This window comes from Patella vulgata, chromosome 9 (genome assembly GCF_932274485.2).
Source record: "Patella vulgata chromosome 9, xgPatVulg1.2, whole genome shotgun sequence".
In the NCBI taxonomy this organism is placed as follows: Eukaryota; Metazoa; Mollusca; class Gastropoda; family Patellidae; genus Patella; species Patella vulgata.
This window is the reverse complement of record NC_065887.2, coordinates 30,942,408-30,957,338: the sequence shown is the minus strand read 5'-3', so window position 1 is coordinate 30,957,338 and position 14,931 is coordinate 30,942,408. Positions and strand designations below refer to the sequence as shown.

The 14,931-nt window shown below is 37.7% G+C and overlaps 1 long non-coding RNA gene across 1 annotated transcript; it reads right to left on the bottom strand.

Moving 5' to 3' along the window:
• Nucleotides 1-5,193: 5,193 nt before the first annotated feature.
• On the bottom strand, nucleotides 5,194-13,512 carry LOC126831888 (uncharacterized). The gene is made up of 4 exons (XR_007684410.1): nucleotides 13,420-13,512; nucleotides 8,200-8,364; nucleotides 7,399-7,566; nucleotides 5,194-5,762 (listed from the first exon to the last, which is right to left on the bottom strand). It is a non-coding gene; the product is annotated as an uncharacterized LOC126831888 (long non-coding RNA).
• Nucleotides 13,513-14,931: the final 1,419 nt, after the last annotated feature.

Here is a 14,931-nt window from a genome sequence, read left to right as displayed (position 1 = left end):
TTATTGAAGAGGATATTGTTTTAAAATTCAGAGTTGCTTCCCTTATATCAGTTCACGCTATAGCAAATTCCGTAGCAACATAAATAGCCAATAGCCTATAGATATCCCCATTTTCTTTTCTATTACCGCAAAAGCCTATGTGTCACTTTTCAATTATGATGTGGTATAAGATAGTGATGAATTTCCCGCCTAATATCAATAACGTGTATCCTTTATAACCATGGACAAATATTAATATATAACTGGCAACAGTTTTCGACCTCAATATGAATAATGACTCCAAAACCGCCTTATTTAAGCTATCCCCACTATATACTCGTCTGATTTGGTTGGATGAGCTGCCATTGAATTGTAAGCTGACGCGGATAGGTGATGGACTAGTTTTGTGGCGTTGATTAGCAGTTTGAGGTTAATGTTGTAACGGTTTTTTTTTTAGAATCCATTGCCGGAGGAGATCATGGTCATATATAGTGAGTGTCGTGATGATGTATTTCTTGCTCTGTTTGTTTTTGTGATGGAGACACTGATTGTTGTTGGTTTGTTTCCTATAAACTTACGTTCGGGGCGATTTGTTGTTTCTTCGGACTGTGTCATCTAGAAAGGAAATAATTTTGTATCTTTATGTTCCCATGGTGAACTTAATTTCATTATGCGGTTTGTTGCGGTGGTCTAGTATGGAGTGTGAGTGTGGGTGTGGGGGGGGGGGGGGTCTGATCAAGTAGACAACAACGTAGGCCTACTAGTTGACAAGCTAACGTTGGTGTTATTACAAAAGTCTTTGGATTCAAGTGTCTCGGGAGCACACATCTAACCTGGCTTTGGGTGCGTTTTGATGGCGTCAGACTTGTTTCGGGTGATTGGTTCGATGAGCAGAAATGGGGTCTTTTATTACCTGTGTGTAGGTTGATTGGTGTTGACAGTTCTGACGTAGTCAAGTGTATCCATTATTACAGCTACCGGTTCAAGAGAACCCAATATATTAAATCTGCAAAGTTATTATTTGGTTTTCACTTTCACGCCATTTGTCTACAGCCATTATCCATAAATTGTAAATTTTGGGGTCACTTTGTTGACAAGAAAAGTTAAATATTCGTGGGGTTTGTTATTAAAATGGGAAGCTGGGGGAGTTTAAAATATCTAAACTCTTCAAACAGAGATGCCACAGATTCATATTCAAGACTATTAAAAGTTAACTGGCAACCAAACTTTTTACCATCGGTTAATATGCAACCAGACACGTATAGAATCACGCTATATGTTACATAAATATGAGATATTTAGTGTCTAAATAGTTCTAATTCTGACTAAAGTCTATATTAACTGGGTTCTGATTCCTGGCAACCTACATTGGTCTTTTTAGCAACATGCAACCAGACACGTATAGAGTCACGCTATATGTTACAGAAATATGAGATATTTAGTGTCTAAATAGTTCTAATTCTGACTAAAGTCTATATTAACTGGGTTCTGATTCCTGGCAACCTACATTGCTTTGTTTAGCGTTTTCCGAGATTATTTCCGGATTATCGGCCTTATTGTACTGATGACGTCAACCGGCAGATTGTCGCCATTCAAGAAACGACCACAGTCAAGATCGGTCGCATTATTTCTGTTACGTGTTACTTCCAAATCACTTTTTTTATTTTGAGGGAATCCTGTGTCATTACAGATCCGAGACTGTTCAGCACAGTGGGCGCTTACGACTGGCCCCCGAATCCATTCACTTGATTTCTTATTTTTTGTTTATTTCTTGCAATGTCTATGTAGTTTGTGTTGTCCGCATGTTTGTCTTGTCGGTTTTGTTTTGTGTGTAGTAGTGCAGTCCTCCTGCACTTACCATTGAAGGCATCTAAGTTTTAAACTTTCATTCTTCATATACGATGATACTCTTAAATTTCATTATAGCAAGAAAATAATCAATATGTATCTCTCAAAATAGGGAAATTTTTCGATACAATAACAGGCATATTTCATGCATAGTATAACTGAACGGCTGTACATCCTGTAACACTTCTACATAAAAAATACAAGAAAAATACCCGGCTTGACATTAGGGAGTAGATAAAGCTGCCAAAACATTTAAATTTGTCCCGCTGCAGTAATTGTCTTTAGATGGCTCATGACAATTTTCGGGGGTTTTCTGTTCATCATTTTCTTTTATTTATACTCTAGGATAATACTTATAATCAGATTATGGCCATAGTAACTGTTCCTTGGAAATTACTGACAAAAGAAAAAAAAATATGCGACAGCCCTTGTTGGTTGCTCGGACGACCTGTCTTAGCTGCTGTGGACGTATGTTTCGTTGCCTGACAACCTATCTTGTTGATTATTCACGACAAAACATCAGAATCAGTTAACCAAAGTTATCAACAGTCAGAATGATACTCAAACGTCTTAGCAATAACAGTGAGAGACAGAGAAAAATGAGGTTTAACGTCCACTCGACACAAGGTTATTTCGGGACTAACATATGGTTCCATTTTATTAGCAGTGTGGGGGGGGGGACTGGAGGACCCTGAGAAAAAAAAAACGAGGTTAGACAGGCAACCCTACTCCAATTGACTCACTGACAGACCTTAAGATACAGCGCGCATGCGCTAACTATTCGGCCATCCAACCCCCCTCTCAAAGATGAACCCGGTGATTTCAGATCGACAAGACTACTTACCTGTATTGGTTCTGATGCATTAGATATTCTGGATGGACTTTAATTTGAAGGCGAGGAGGGCAAAATGAAAGTTGAAAAAATTCGGTAGCAATTTGATGTGTATTACATAGGCGAAACAAATGAAACCTGGGAAAGATACACCTTGCTACTCTTAGGACTCTGGCCAAAACATGTGTTTGGGAAAAAAGTTTGTCCAGCTTGAAAAAAAGTTTGTAGCTCGTATCGCAAAACTAATTACTTTTCGAAGATGTCTCCAAAACTAAGATTTGGGAAATCTAAAGTTCATATGATGGAGGAATACTCAGATAATGAGTATATTATGTCTGTTGATGAGGACTCTGAACACGTAAACTCTGCGAACTCTGTACATGGTGAATTGATGAATGACTATCAGAAGAGGATCTTTGCCCAAGGTTAGCACGTGCGTGCTGTATCATAAGGCCTGTCATTGAGTCAACTGGCGTTGTATCGAATCCCCGGTTGTATGTGACAAGGAGTAGGGTCGCCTGTCCAGCCTCGTGGGTTTTCTCCTACGCGCAAGCGAATTATTGAAATAAAATTAAACCATATGTTAGTCCCGAAATGACCTAGTTTGTGTCGAGTGGACGTTAAACCCCACTTCTCTCTCTCTTTTTGCCCAAATGTCTCTAAATGACAAAGACTGTGGATCAACTGTCAATATTTTACCCCAGAAACTGTACATGGAAGTCTTTGAAGACCGGGGATTTGACAAACGTGTAAAAGGTGAATAACAGTACTTCGCATGTTCAACGGATCTGTGACCATTCCTGTGGGGAAGCAAAGAATTTCCATCACCAATCCAAAGAATAATCTTAATGGTAGGAGGTGAAACTTGCAAACCAAATCTGGGTTCCCGGGCAATTCGGCAAGGGAATCTTGTGACTGTTAACTTAGGGAAAATTCTTCTGTTGTCATCAGCGAGTAACGGGAAGAAAAGTGCTTCTCTAACACAGGTAACTGATAGACTGGAACTGACTGATTTGTTCATAGGTGAAGGCAAGCTTGATGGAATGCATCATTTGGAAGTTGACAACAATGTAAAGTCCGCCCAACTGCTTCGACGTAAAATTTCTTTTGCTCTAAAATAATCTCTGAAAACTGAATTTGAATGACTTACTGATGTGACGAACATCACACCTTTCAACTGACTGGATATCTGCTTAGTTGTTGCCAAGAAGGGTGTCATGGTGGCTAAGTGGGTAAGACGCTGTTATTTCCTTGCGCATCAGACCCAGTACTTTGGATATACCCCACTCCAATCATATCGGTACTGGTACATAGGGCTACATTAGGAGAACCAGAGAGCATGTGTACTGGCCAAAGATGACAAATGATATCACAGAGTATATTGGAGAATGTAACACCTGTAATATTCTGCAGCAGAGTCAACAAAAGGACCCACTGATAAGTCATTAAGTAACTACCATACCTTGGTCGAAACTTGGAAGTGATCTTTTTTGAGTTTGACCAGAAAGATGACCTGATCATTGTCAACTATTACTCTGACTACTTTGAGATAGACAAACTCTATCTGAGAGCTCCTGAGATTATTAAGAAGCTAAAGTTACACATGGTTCGACAAGGACTATCCAATGAAGTTATCACAGATAAAGGGTCTCCTTTCAACTCAGAAGATTCTCTAACAACTATGACTTAAGAATGTGATATCACCTCCACGATACCCCCCCCCCCCCTCCCCCCAGTCGAATGGAAAAGTTGAGAGCGCAGTGAAGACTGCCAAACGACTTCCGCCAAATCACTCGATCTGAAACCGATCCATATCTCGTTCTACTTGATTGGAGAAATACTCGAACTGAATGCATTGGAAGTTCACCAGTACGACGAACAGGAACTCTACTCCCAATAACAAATAGACTGTTGGAAAGCCAGATCGTCGGATAATGTGCCTGAACAGATAGCAGAAAGAAAACAAGATTTCTACCTTAACTGTAATGCTGCTGAACTTTCCATGTTAAAGGAAGACGTGGTAATGATCAAGCCAACAGTTAATGATATGCGATGGCAGAAAGCTGTTGTGAATCAAATGACACTGACTTTAATTGCAGTTTCAACAAATGTGTTTTATTTGAATGCTAGGATTCGGTAGTGAAGTTAAACTGCTAATCTTTAAATTTTATTGATATAACCGTATTGAATCAGCGAGTTAGACCACGTTGCATTATTTCTGACTGAACTTAAAAATAATTACTTTTAATTTTAATTGCTTTCTTGAAAATTAATCATGTGACGTGATCTGTTCACTTAAAAAAATAACTTCTCCCTAGTCACTAGTTCTATAATTAATGGCGTCCAATATAAACGGGGTTGACTAAACTGATCATCTCCGTCTTTCTTACAAGCCGCTACTTACACATTGGTAACGGAGAACAACGTAACACAACCTTTAATATTAAACGCGAAATAAATATTAAATCCATCTTGATTATGCAGACACTGGGTCTGGCTCGCGAGAATTGATTTCGAACAGAATAATGATGAAATACACACAACCGCCATGTTTCCACGGCCTATTTTATTGACATAATAAAAGCTCACAAAAAAACACAGCTATAATATATGATAATATCCTTTGAACAAAAAACATAAAGGTACATAGAATTTAAAAAGTAGACAAGAAAGCACTGAAAGTTCTTAGTGAGATTAGAAGTTCCATTAGCAGATTTCTCACCAAAACACCGTAACTTTTGCTTTTACATCCAGTACGTCAAAGACAGATTGGTCAATCACACTTCAGTAGTAATTTCAGATTCTCGATTATCACTGGGAGACACCATCCAATATATTATGAAGAGAACGATTATTAAAATAAATATAAAGATAAAAATATTGAGCCCTTTGTTCGAAACATTAACATTTAGGGTGACTTCATTTGGTTTCTGTTTCGGCTTCTTTGGCGATGAATCTACCTTCGAGCCAATAACCATCCCAACTCTTCTTAATCGACGATTTTTGTCATTGTTTACGTACCTATTCAAATAAGGCTCTGCAAGAGGTGGACTAGTATAACCTGGAAGTGACGGAATCCATGATGGAATAGGAAGTCCGGTGCCTGCAAAATGTACATTTACATAATTGTATGTTATTAGTGATTTTAGGCTTTAGCAGAAAGGATAGATTACTGTGAATGCATCATACACCCACATTTACCAATCACATTGAAGAGAGGTATATAGTGTAGACATTGAAATACGGGGATATGAAGACATAATTCAAGGTGTAGTAGACGGGTAGCGTTACTGTTTAAATTTATATAGGATACTGATATAATGCCGATTTAAGTTATATCAAATTCCGTCAAGTAGAAGTACCAATCAGACTGCAGCAAGTTATCATAATAAAAAGATAGACACAGTTATTAAGAATATAAAGTAAATTTATTGCATCTGATAGAACCGACGAAATTCCAGTGGGGTAATTAAATATACATAGATGGCGTATAGGTGTTAAACCTCAGGTGAAGGGCTATGACATATTTCAAGTATCATCAAAATCCATCTAGGAATCGACCAATCCGATCGTGTAGGCGAACTGGATATGCACAAGTGACTGTGATAATGGGGGTATTTCTTCGTTTTATCAAAATCCATGAACCTAAAGTATAATTATTGTTTCAAAAAATCGGTGGACTTTTGGTGTAATAAATTAATAAGTTGAATTATGCGTGTTTTAAGAACTTGTCCATAAGAAGACCATGCAGGAAGTGATAAGGCTCATGTCTGGATAGGTTAATTAATGTCTAATTAATAATTTAGATAACATTTCAGGCCAAAAGAAAGACCTGCAATAGACAGATTTAGCTCTTGCATAATGTATAGTTAATCCTGTGTAAGCTATAGCTTTTCTTTGTCGGTTTTACGCTGATTAGTTAAAATTTCTATTTATCCATAATCTTTTCAATTTTTCATGAAATCATTTAAATTTTGGATGTGTAGAATATACATATCTGTAACATACCTTTCATTGTCAGTCAATGTTTGCAATATTTTGGGCACTATTGACTAACAAACACGTGTAGTAGTCGGTGGTTAGTAGGGCAGGGCCTGAAAATAATGTATTTTTCGCCGATTTTGACACTCTATTACGGTAATTCGGAGCTCGCGCTAGTCATTATTTTCCCCGAAAATGTGTTATACGCGGTAAGCCCTAATAAATATCATTACCTTTGATACCACTGACCACAAAGGATGAGTAATTAAGCGTTAAAATACCCCAAAATTTAAAAATGTAGAAACATTCTTTGGAAAAAAACGGGTGTAAATCTTCGCGATTATTTTGCGCAAGAAAAAAACAACAAAACACGTTTCACCTTAAGACTACCACGATGCCTATAAACCAGAATAAAATCAATGATTATCGCACACAGGGTTTTGCGGAAACCAGGACTGAAAAGTGTCTAAAATTAGGTCTAAAATGTCTATTTAGAGGGGGAAAGCGCCTCTCGCCGTTAATACAGTTACAAAATTTCAGATAAAGATACTCAACACAATGATTCTTCCTCATAGAAGACTCAATTATCGTGGTTTCGATCAAATCTGCTGACCTAAGGCTTATCACTTTTTTTCGAATTTTGCATGGTCGTAACACGGACAAGCTCTTAATACGTCACCTTGGTTGGGTGTTGTTTGTATTTTTTGTTTGAACAAGTATTTTTTTTATTATTAGGACCAATTAAACAGTTCAATTACCTTGTGAGCTTTGAGAAAATGGTAAGCTATAATCAGGTTCAAGAACCGGCACTGGTCTAATTGCATCTCCCTGATAATGGCTAATTTCTGGAGGCCTACGGGTATAGTCAAAAGATTCTAAAACTGTTGGTTCGTTTTCCAAGGAACCTCTTTCCGGAACATCCGAATCTGAAAACATAGTAAACAAGTGGACCTATTATCGATACTTCATCGACAAAACATAAACATTGCACTCTCTGAGATACTGCAAGGGAGGCTAAGGGTGTTCTGCAAAAGAATAATGTCGAAGCCATTATGTAGTTGTAGCACTTTGTCCAACAAAAAATGAAATGAAATGAAAAGGGCTTTAACGTCCCACTGCTCTGCTCCGACTGAGGTAATGAAGAAGAGCATACGCAACACAGTGTGCTATGAGGTACATTTTACGTACACGCCAATGTGTACATGGGATCTCGGTTTTTCGCCCCATCCGAACGACTATACGTTGTCCCTTGTCAGGCCCTCCCAACGTGTAGGGATCGAACACGGGACCTTTCCAGGTTAGCGAACCAACGTCTTACTCATTGAGCCACTGTGGCTCCCAGGTCCAACAAGAACCCTCTCACTAGGGTTTTTTTAAGTACACATCAACGCTTTTTATTGCCTGAACATCCGTCCTGTACCACTGACAATAGAAACCACGTTGAACATTCCAGAGGATCTTACTCGGTCAACACTGAAATCGGACCCGGGACCACTGTGGCTTCCCAATCCGGGAATATTTATTCATATTTTTATTGACTACTTAAAGAGTTCATTTACCTTCTGGGCTTCGAGAAAATCCTAAACTATTACCACGTTGAACTGGCAGTGGTATAGTTCCAGCTCCTTGATAATGGTCATTTTCTGGAGGCCTACGGGTGTAGTCAAAAGGACGTGAAACTGTTTGGTCGTTTTCCCGTGAATCTCTTTCCGGAACACCCGAAGCTGAAAACATAGTAAACAAGTGAACCTATTATCGAGGGTTTTCACATATAGATACCAGCACACGGACATTAAAGTTGCCGTATATGTCTTTTTGAGGATACACCCGGCGCCACGCCACCCAAAATGATGGTTCGATTGCTATGCCCAAGCTTATAAAGAGCAAGGTAAATGACACCACCACTAGTCTCGACACCAACAAGACTGAACATATTATTGTAACAGTGCATATTGACGAAATATGCACAAATATTTTATTTTAGACATTTTATTTTTAGGTATTTTAAAGATTGTATATTTTATAGATTATATAGCTTAGATCCAATATTGTCGTTTCTTAGTAATTTATTAAGCGAAGATAATGGTAAAATTTAAGCTAGATTATTTATATCTTCCAAAAGTCCCGGTACTATTAAGGATGACACGTGTAGGATTAAACTCATTTTTGATTGGTGGAAAACCATAAACAAAAGACGTCCATTTCTCGATACGAAGTCTGATTGACCAGATCGAGACTAGCTTGGTTAAATATGTCAGGTAACGACATTCTGAGTAATAGCGTTAGTTTAATCATTGCGTATTGTTTTAAAAGTTTAAGCTGTCACCATTAATCTTCCTTAATTACGTCTAGATAAACAAAAAAAATTAAAAATAATAAAGATTCCTCTATTAAGGCTCTTTGATACGGGTATACAATTATATAATATTGCTTAAAATCTATTGACACCCAATCAGCGTCAAGGTTGATATATGCTTTTTACTGCATTCTCGCCTCAACGTCTTTAATAACCATACCGAGCGCCATGGAAAACGCATCACTTTTTTTCCCAAATATTTTATTACTAGGTGGTTTTGTATGTATAATATTATGCAATACTATGAACTATTGTTTCACACAATGCTCCCAAACGCAAAAAATATCGGCCCGTGTGCACAAAAAAAATTGCACGAGATGCACATGAAAACCCCAATATTCACGTGCAGCATTGTGTGTGAGCCCTTTAAAAGCATGTATTCAACTTAATGTGCAGTACATGAACTGTGAAACGTCAATCTGTCGTAATTTGTTGTTGGACGTGTGAAGGAATCGAGCTAGAGATGCCGAGACTTACTGAAAATCAACGGAATGAAGTCATGGGAATGTCCCGGGCTGGCATGTCTACACGTGCTATTGCCAGACACTTCAATTGTCATCAGTCCACTATTGTAAAGTTGGTGGAACGTGTTCGAGTTACTGGATCAACACGTGACCGTCAACGTCCTGGTTCACAACGCGTCACAACCCAGGCTCAAAACCGCTACATCCAGGTCACTCATCTGCGTGACAGATTTCGCCCAGCGACTCGAACAGGTGCAGCAGTCGTCGGAAGACAAGGACCAGTAAGTGCCAACACCGTAAGACGTCGTCTAAGAGAAGTAGGACTCCGTGCACGACGACCTTATGTTGGAGCTATCCTCGGGGATCATCACCGTCAGCGGCGTTTGATATGGGCTCAAGGACACCAGACATGGAGAAGAGTAGACTGGCAAAGTGTGCTCTTCAGTGATGAGAGTCGCTTTCATCTTTATCACGCTGATGGTCGTCAACGTGTGTGGAGACGTCTTGGGGAACGTCTTGCAGACTGCTGCGTCTTCGAAACGAATCGATGGGGTGGGGGAAGTGTAATGGTGTGGGGAGGCTTCACATTTCATCACCGGACCGCCCTACACATTTGCAGGGGTCGCGTTAATGCGGTAGCCTACCGTGATGATGTCTTGCAACCAATTGTTGTTCCGATGTTTCGAGCGCACCCACAACTTCAGCACTTCCAACAGGATAATGCACGTCCGCATGGCACCGATAGAACATGTCTGGGATGAGATTGGACGCCGTCTGTATCGGAGACCACAGATTCACACCATTGCTGCTTTAGAAGCTGCTCTTGTCCAAGAATGGAACAATTTGCCCCAGGCCTTCTTTCAAACATTGGTAAATTCCATGCGACATCGCTGCACAGCGTGCGTAAGAGCCCGTGGAGGACACACGCGCTACTGACATCTGTGTCGTACTTTTGGTTTTGACCCCCCCCCCCCTGACTTTGTACCGTTGATTACAGATTAAACATCCACAAGTGTACAAATGTGTTCCCATTTGAATATTGTTCACAATAAGAAGAAAAATAAATAAGATATGTTTACAGGATCATTTTGTTATACGAAAAACTAAGTGATGCGTTTTCCATGGCGCTCAGTATATATACATTTAAAATAAACTATATAATCTATATTTTATACATTCTTTAAAATACCTAAAAATAAAATATCTAAAATAAAATATTTGTGCATATTTCGTCAATATGCACTGTTACAATACCCCTGGTCCGTGATAGATTTTGTCACAATCTTTATTCTGGTCAACAAATTGTACTATTTTACAATATTCCAATTAATTGATGATACAAAATTCATCTTTTAAGATCGCCTAATTTGAAAATTGGAAAAATTCATCTAATTGATTTGAAAAGCCCTACGTAAAGCTTTTCAAATGTGACTTGGATTTAAAAATATTTTTGAACACTTTGGACAAGTAAAATAGGATTTAATGGATAACTTACACAACAGGTAGAACACTAACACATCTAGTACTTAGATTTTATTAGGTTCCGGAGAGATTACCATCTGAGTTTCTAGACCATACGATGTAGCAATTTCTATCAGCAGACTCGCCCAGCTAGTATGGTCGGATTGGGTGTGAGAGAATGACTTGTATGCTTGTATCTATGTATCCGGCTATGATATATACAATGTAAAAAGGAACTGTTGCATTGTTATTCCTGGCAAGACAAACGCCTTAACTAACTGAGATAGATAAGAAAAAGAGAATACACAACGTGAAAGTGAAGCCAAAGACGACAAATGAAAATACTAGACGATCACCAGGCTACTAAGATATGTAGTAAGAAAAGATGCATGGGTCATACGCCGGATGTGGCGACCAGTTTTGAGTGATGGCCGCTTTCCACGTCTACTGGTGCTACAGTCGGTGATGAACTTTTGGAAATCTCGTAAATGTATAGTAAGAAAAACGTTTTGTGTGAAAGAAGTGGATTAGATACATAAGGTTAATGTATAAGCAGTGCAGATAACTGAAAATTGTGACCCTTTGCCGTCCGCTGAAAGAAAAAACTAGTTATCAACTTGTGCGCCGAGCTTTTGACTGTTCGGATGTTAGATGTTACGTCGTAAGAATATCAATGAATAACATCTAACTTGTTGGATTAGCTATACATGTGACTAAATTATATGATCAGACATCCCCTATTTGATAGGCCTAAATAGGCATTAAATTGTGATCTTATTACTCAGTTGTATTTTAGCTTATCTTTAGAATATAATTTTTTTGCATAAAAATGGTATACAAGTATCAAGTGAAGAACACCGAACTAGACATTTAGGATTAAAAACGACTTTTTAACATGGATTTTCTTCCATTGTTTTATTTAAATTATTTGCCTAGTGTAAAATAATCTGACAAATTATTAAAATTAGATCTTCGATATATTTTGTGTCACAAAGTGATGTATAGTGCGAATCTAGAAACGGAATTCGAACCACCCAAAATATGAATTAACCCGATTTTTTTGTATGGTAAACTACCAAGGAAATCTTCACCACAGCTACGAAGGAAGTCATATTGGATCAATCCGACATTGTCGATAAGACCCAACTTGGCGTATAAAGAAATGATTATGGTGTTGATTTATTTTGTTTTATTAAAGGGAAGCTGATTGCCAGCAGTTCAAATAGTTAAAAAAATATAGAAAATGAAAAGAAAATATGTTGAAAATTTCATTCAAATTACTTCATCTGAGCGGAGTAATGGCCGTTTGAAGCACAGTGTTGTCTCGATTGTCGTTGCTACCGTTGTTAATTAGAGGTTTGGCATGTGAATAACATTTGAGGCCAAACGACAGATCTGCATTAGGCAGATTTAGCTCCTTCATAATGCATCTTAAATAAGTTTTGAAATTGAAGGGGGTGGGGGCGGTTTAACCCGTGCTGAAATTCAGTCAAGTTGCGTGGTTTCGATTCCCTTTTTGCATGTGACAAGGCAATCTGTTTCACAGAGGATTACGAAAGTCTTCTAATCTCTCTGTAAAAGATGACTACCTTCAACACGTGACGTCTCATCACGCGGCGTCAATCATTGGCTCAATCATGGTGCGTGCATTGTTTACACAAGACCTTACTGGTTCGGGCGAATGGAGCCTTTTACTCATTTTAATACCCATTTACACTAAATAGGAAATAATTTTTACCTACAAATACGTCAAACGTCTTTATTTATTTTTCTAATACATAAAAAAAAATGTTTTAGAATTTAATTTGTCGGAGGAAAAAAGTTAATATTTGTGGCTCATTAAGTCGCATCGATGTCATCCTTATCAGTGATTGTCGCGGCCTAGCGAATATTCACTGCTGATCAGTGTGGTGACAAGGAGTAGGGTCGCCTCGCACTGATCAGTATAGTGATATATTCGCTAGGTCGCTAATATCACTGCGAGGGATGACATCGGTGGTGCGGGTGAATACGATATTAAGTTTTTTCCTTCTGCAAGTTAGTTTTTGTTGGGGTTTTTTTTTGTATTAGAATAAAGGTGTTTGAAGTATTCTGAAATGACCTAGTTTGTGTCGAGTTGACGTTAAACCCCATTTCTCTTATTGTTTTGTGACATATATATATTGATAAATTTGTCATAAATTCAGCATGACATAATTCCAGAAAATGCCCCTTGTCGGCCATGTTGTATATTTTTCCCCGTATTTATTTCTACGCTAAGGCTTAAACTGGTGTTTGGCAGACGGTATAATAACCATCATTCAAAAATATTATCAGAATATAACTAACTATATCAGCAAGACGCTAAAGTGAAAGTGAAAGTAAACGAAGCAATACTAGGCTATTATAAGCTACAGAACTGTAGGTACGGACCTCTAAAACTACCGAGAACTATTTTCAGCGAGGCTGGGGTATACTAAAGTGAATTACATCGTTAAACTGGAAGCTATAATACTTACTATTCATAGTTTTAGCCTGCACAAGTCGTAGATATGTCTCAAAATGGCGATATTAATTGTAGACGCGATTAAAAAGACTTATTCTAGGAAATAAAACGCTAAGGGCAATCCACACACATACGGACTCAGACTAGCAATTATTTGCCCATTGACTTCAATGTTAAATGACTGTAACATCACAGGCTGTAGCTTTTTGCTCAACATTCCGTTGGTTCCAATCTTTATAGGCACAATGGGGACAACATTTGGCAATCTCCTCATCATAATTTTGTAGGGGGTTGACCGTTTAGATTTTTTGCTACACGGATTTGAAGTTGACAGGGGTGAAAATCTCACTTCCGACACAATGATTGCTCTGCAGAAAGACACTTTACACCCCCTATCCCTCCGCTGTAGTATCATCAGTATTACCCAAAACTGCTATGAAATTGCAAATTTGATCCCTTTTCTCCAATTCTAGACCAAAAAGTCAACCCAAAAATGCAGGAAGAGGGGAGAAAAAAATTAAGGGAAAAATTGTCTATTTATAACTCGCACTACCCATCATGAAACAAGGGGAAATAATTACTAGTCTTAGTCCATACTGCAAAAATTGGGTGAAATTTTAAAAAAAATACAACTATAAATGGTGTACAATTTACAACAGAGTCTCAATTTGGATACGCTGGGCCTCCACACGTTTAACGAATTAAAAGAGCTACATACAGCCAACACATATAACCGACTACTAATTGTTGTAGACGCTATTTTAAATGGTATCTTGAATGAGCTGCACACGTCAAACGAGTGTTACACTGCATTGACACCAAATAGTATTATTAATATATTCTGCTGACATTTGTGATGACATTTAATGCGTAATTTGCATCTAATCTTATTTATATTTTTTTTCAATGCATTTTAGACCAAAATTAGGCTCATAGTACACTCACTAATTGTTAGCTCATGATAATAACAATTCAAATTGATAATAATCAATTTTGAACATCTATAAATACAACTCATTTTCAATATACAATCCATTTGATACATTGTACAATTTCAATATACAATTTCTTTTGTAATAAGTAATTACATTTATTCACTTTGTCAAGATCCGATTTTGTTTCGACTTTTGATTTTATGTAATTATATCTATTTAAGAATACATGTATATACAAACTTGCAAATATTATTTATAACATCATCACATTTACTTTGTAAACAGTGTGAAGTTGGTTCTCTATAATTAAAGTATGTGTTCACTTTATACAAAACTCTTAAATCAGTATAATTATCACAAATTCTCGGAAAATTTAATTCGTCCTCAACCATAGATTTGCATTTAGTTATACAGGAAAATTGAAAATATCTCTCATAACTATTTACACTGTTCGCTCGACCTTTCTCTACCTCTAAATTATGACTACTTAATCTGAGTCGATAATAAGCAACTCTATACAATTTATTTTCAACACATCACAGGTATTTTTCTGACACTAACAGATTTTATCTCACAATAGAATTTGAGTT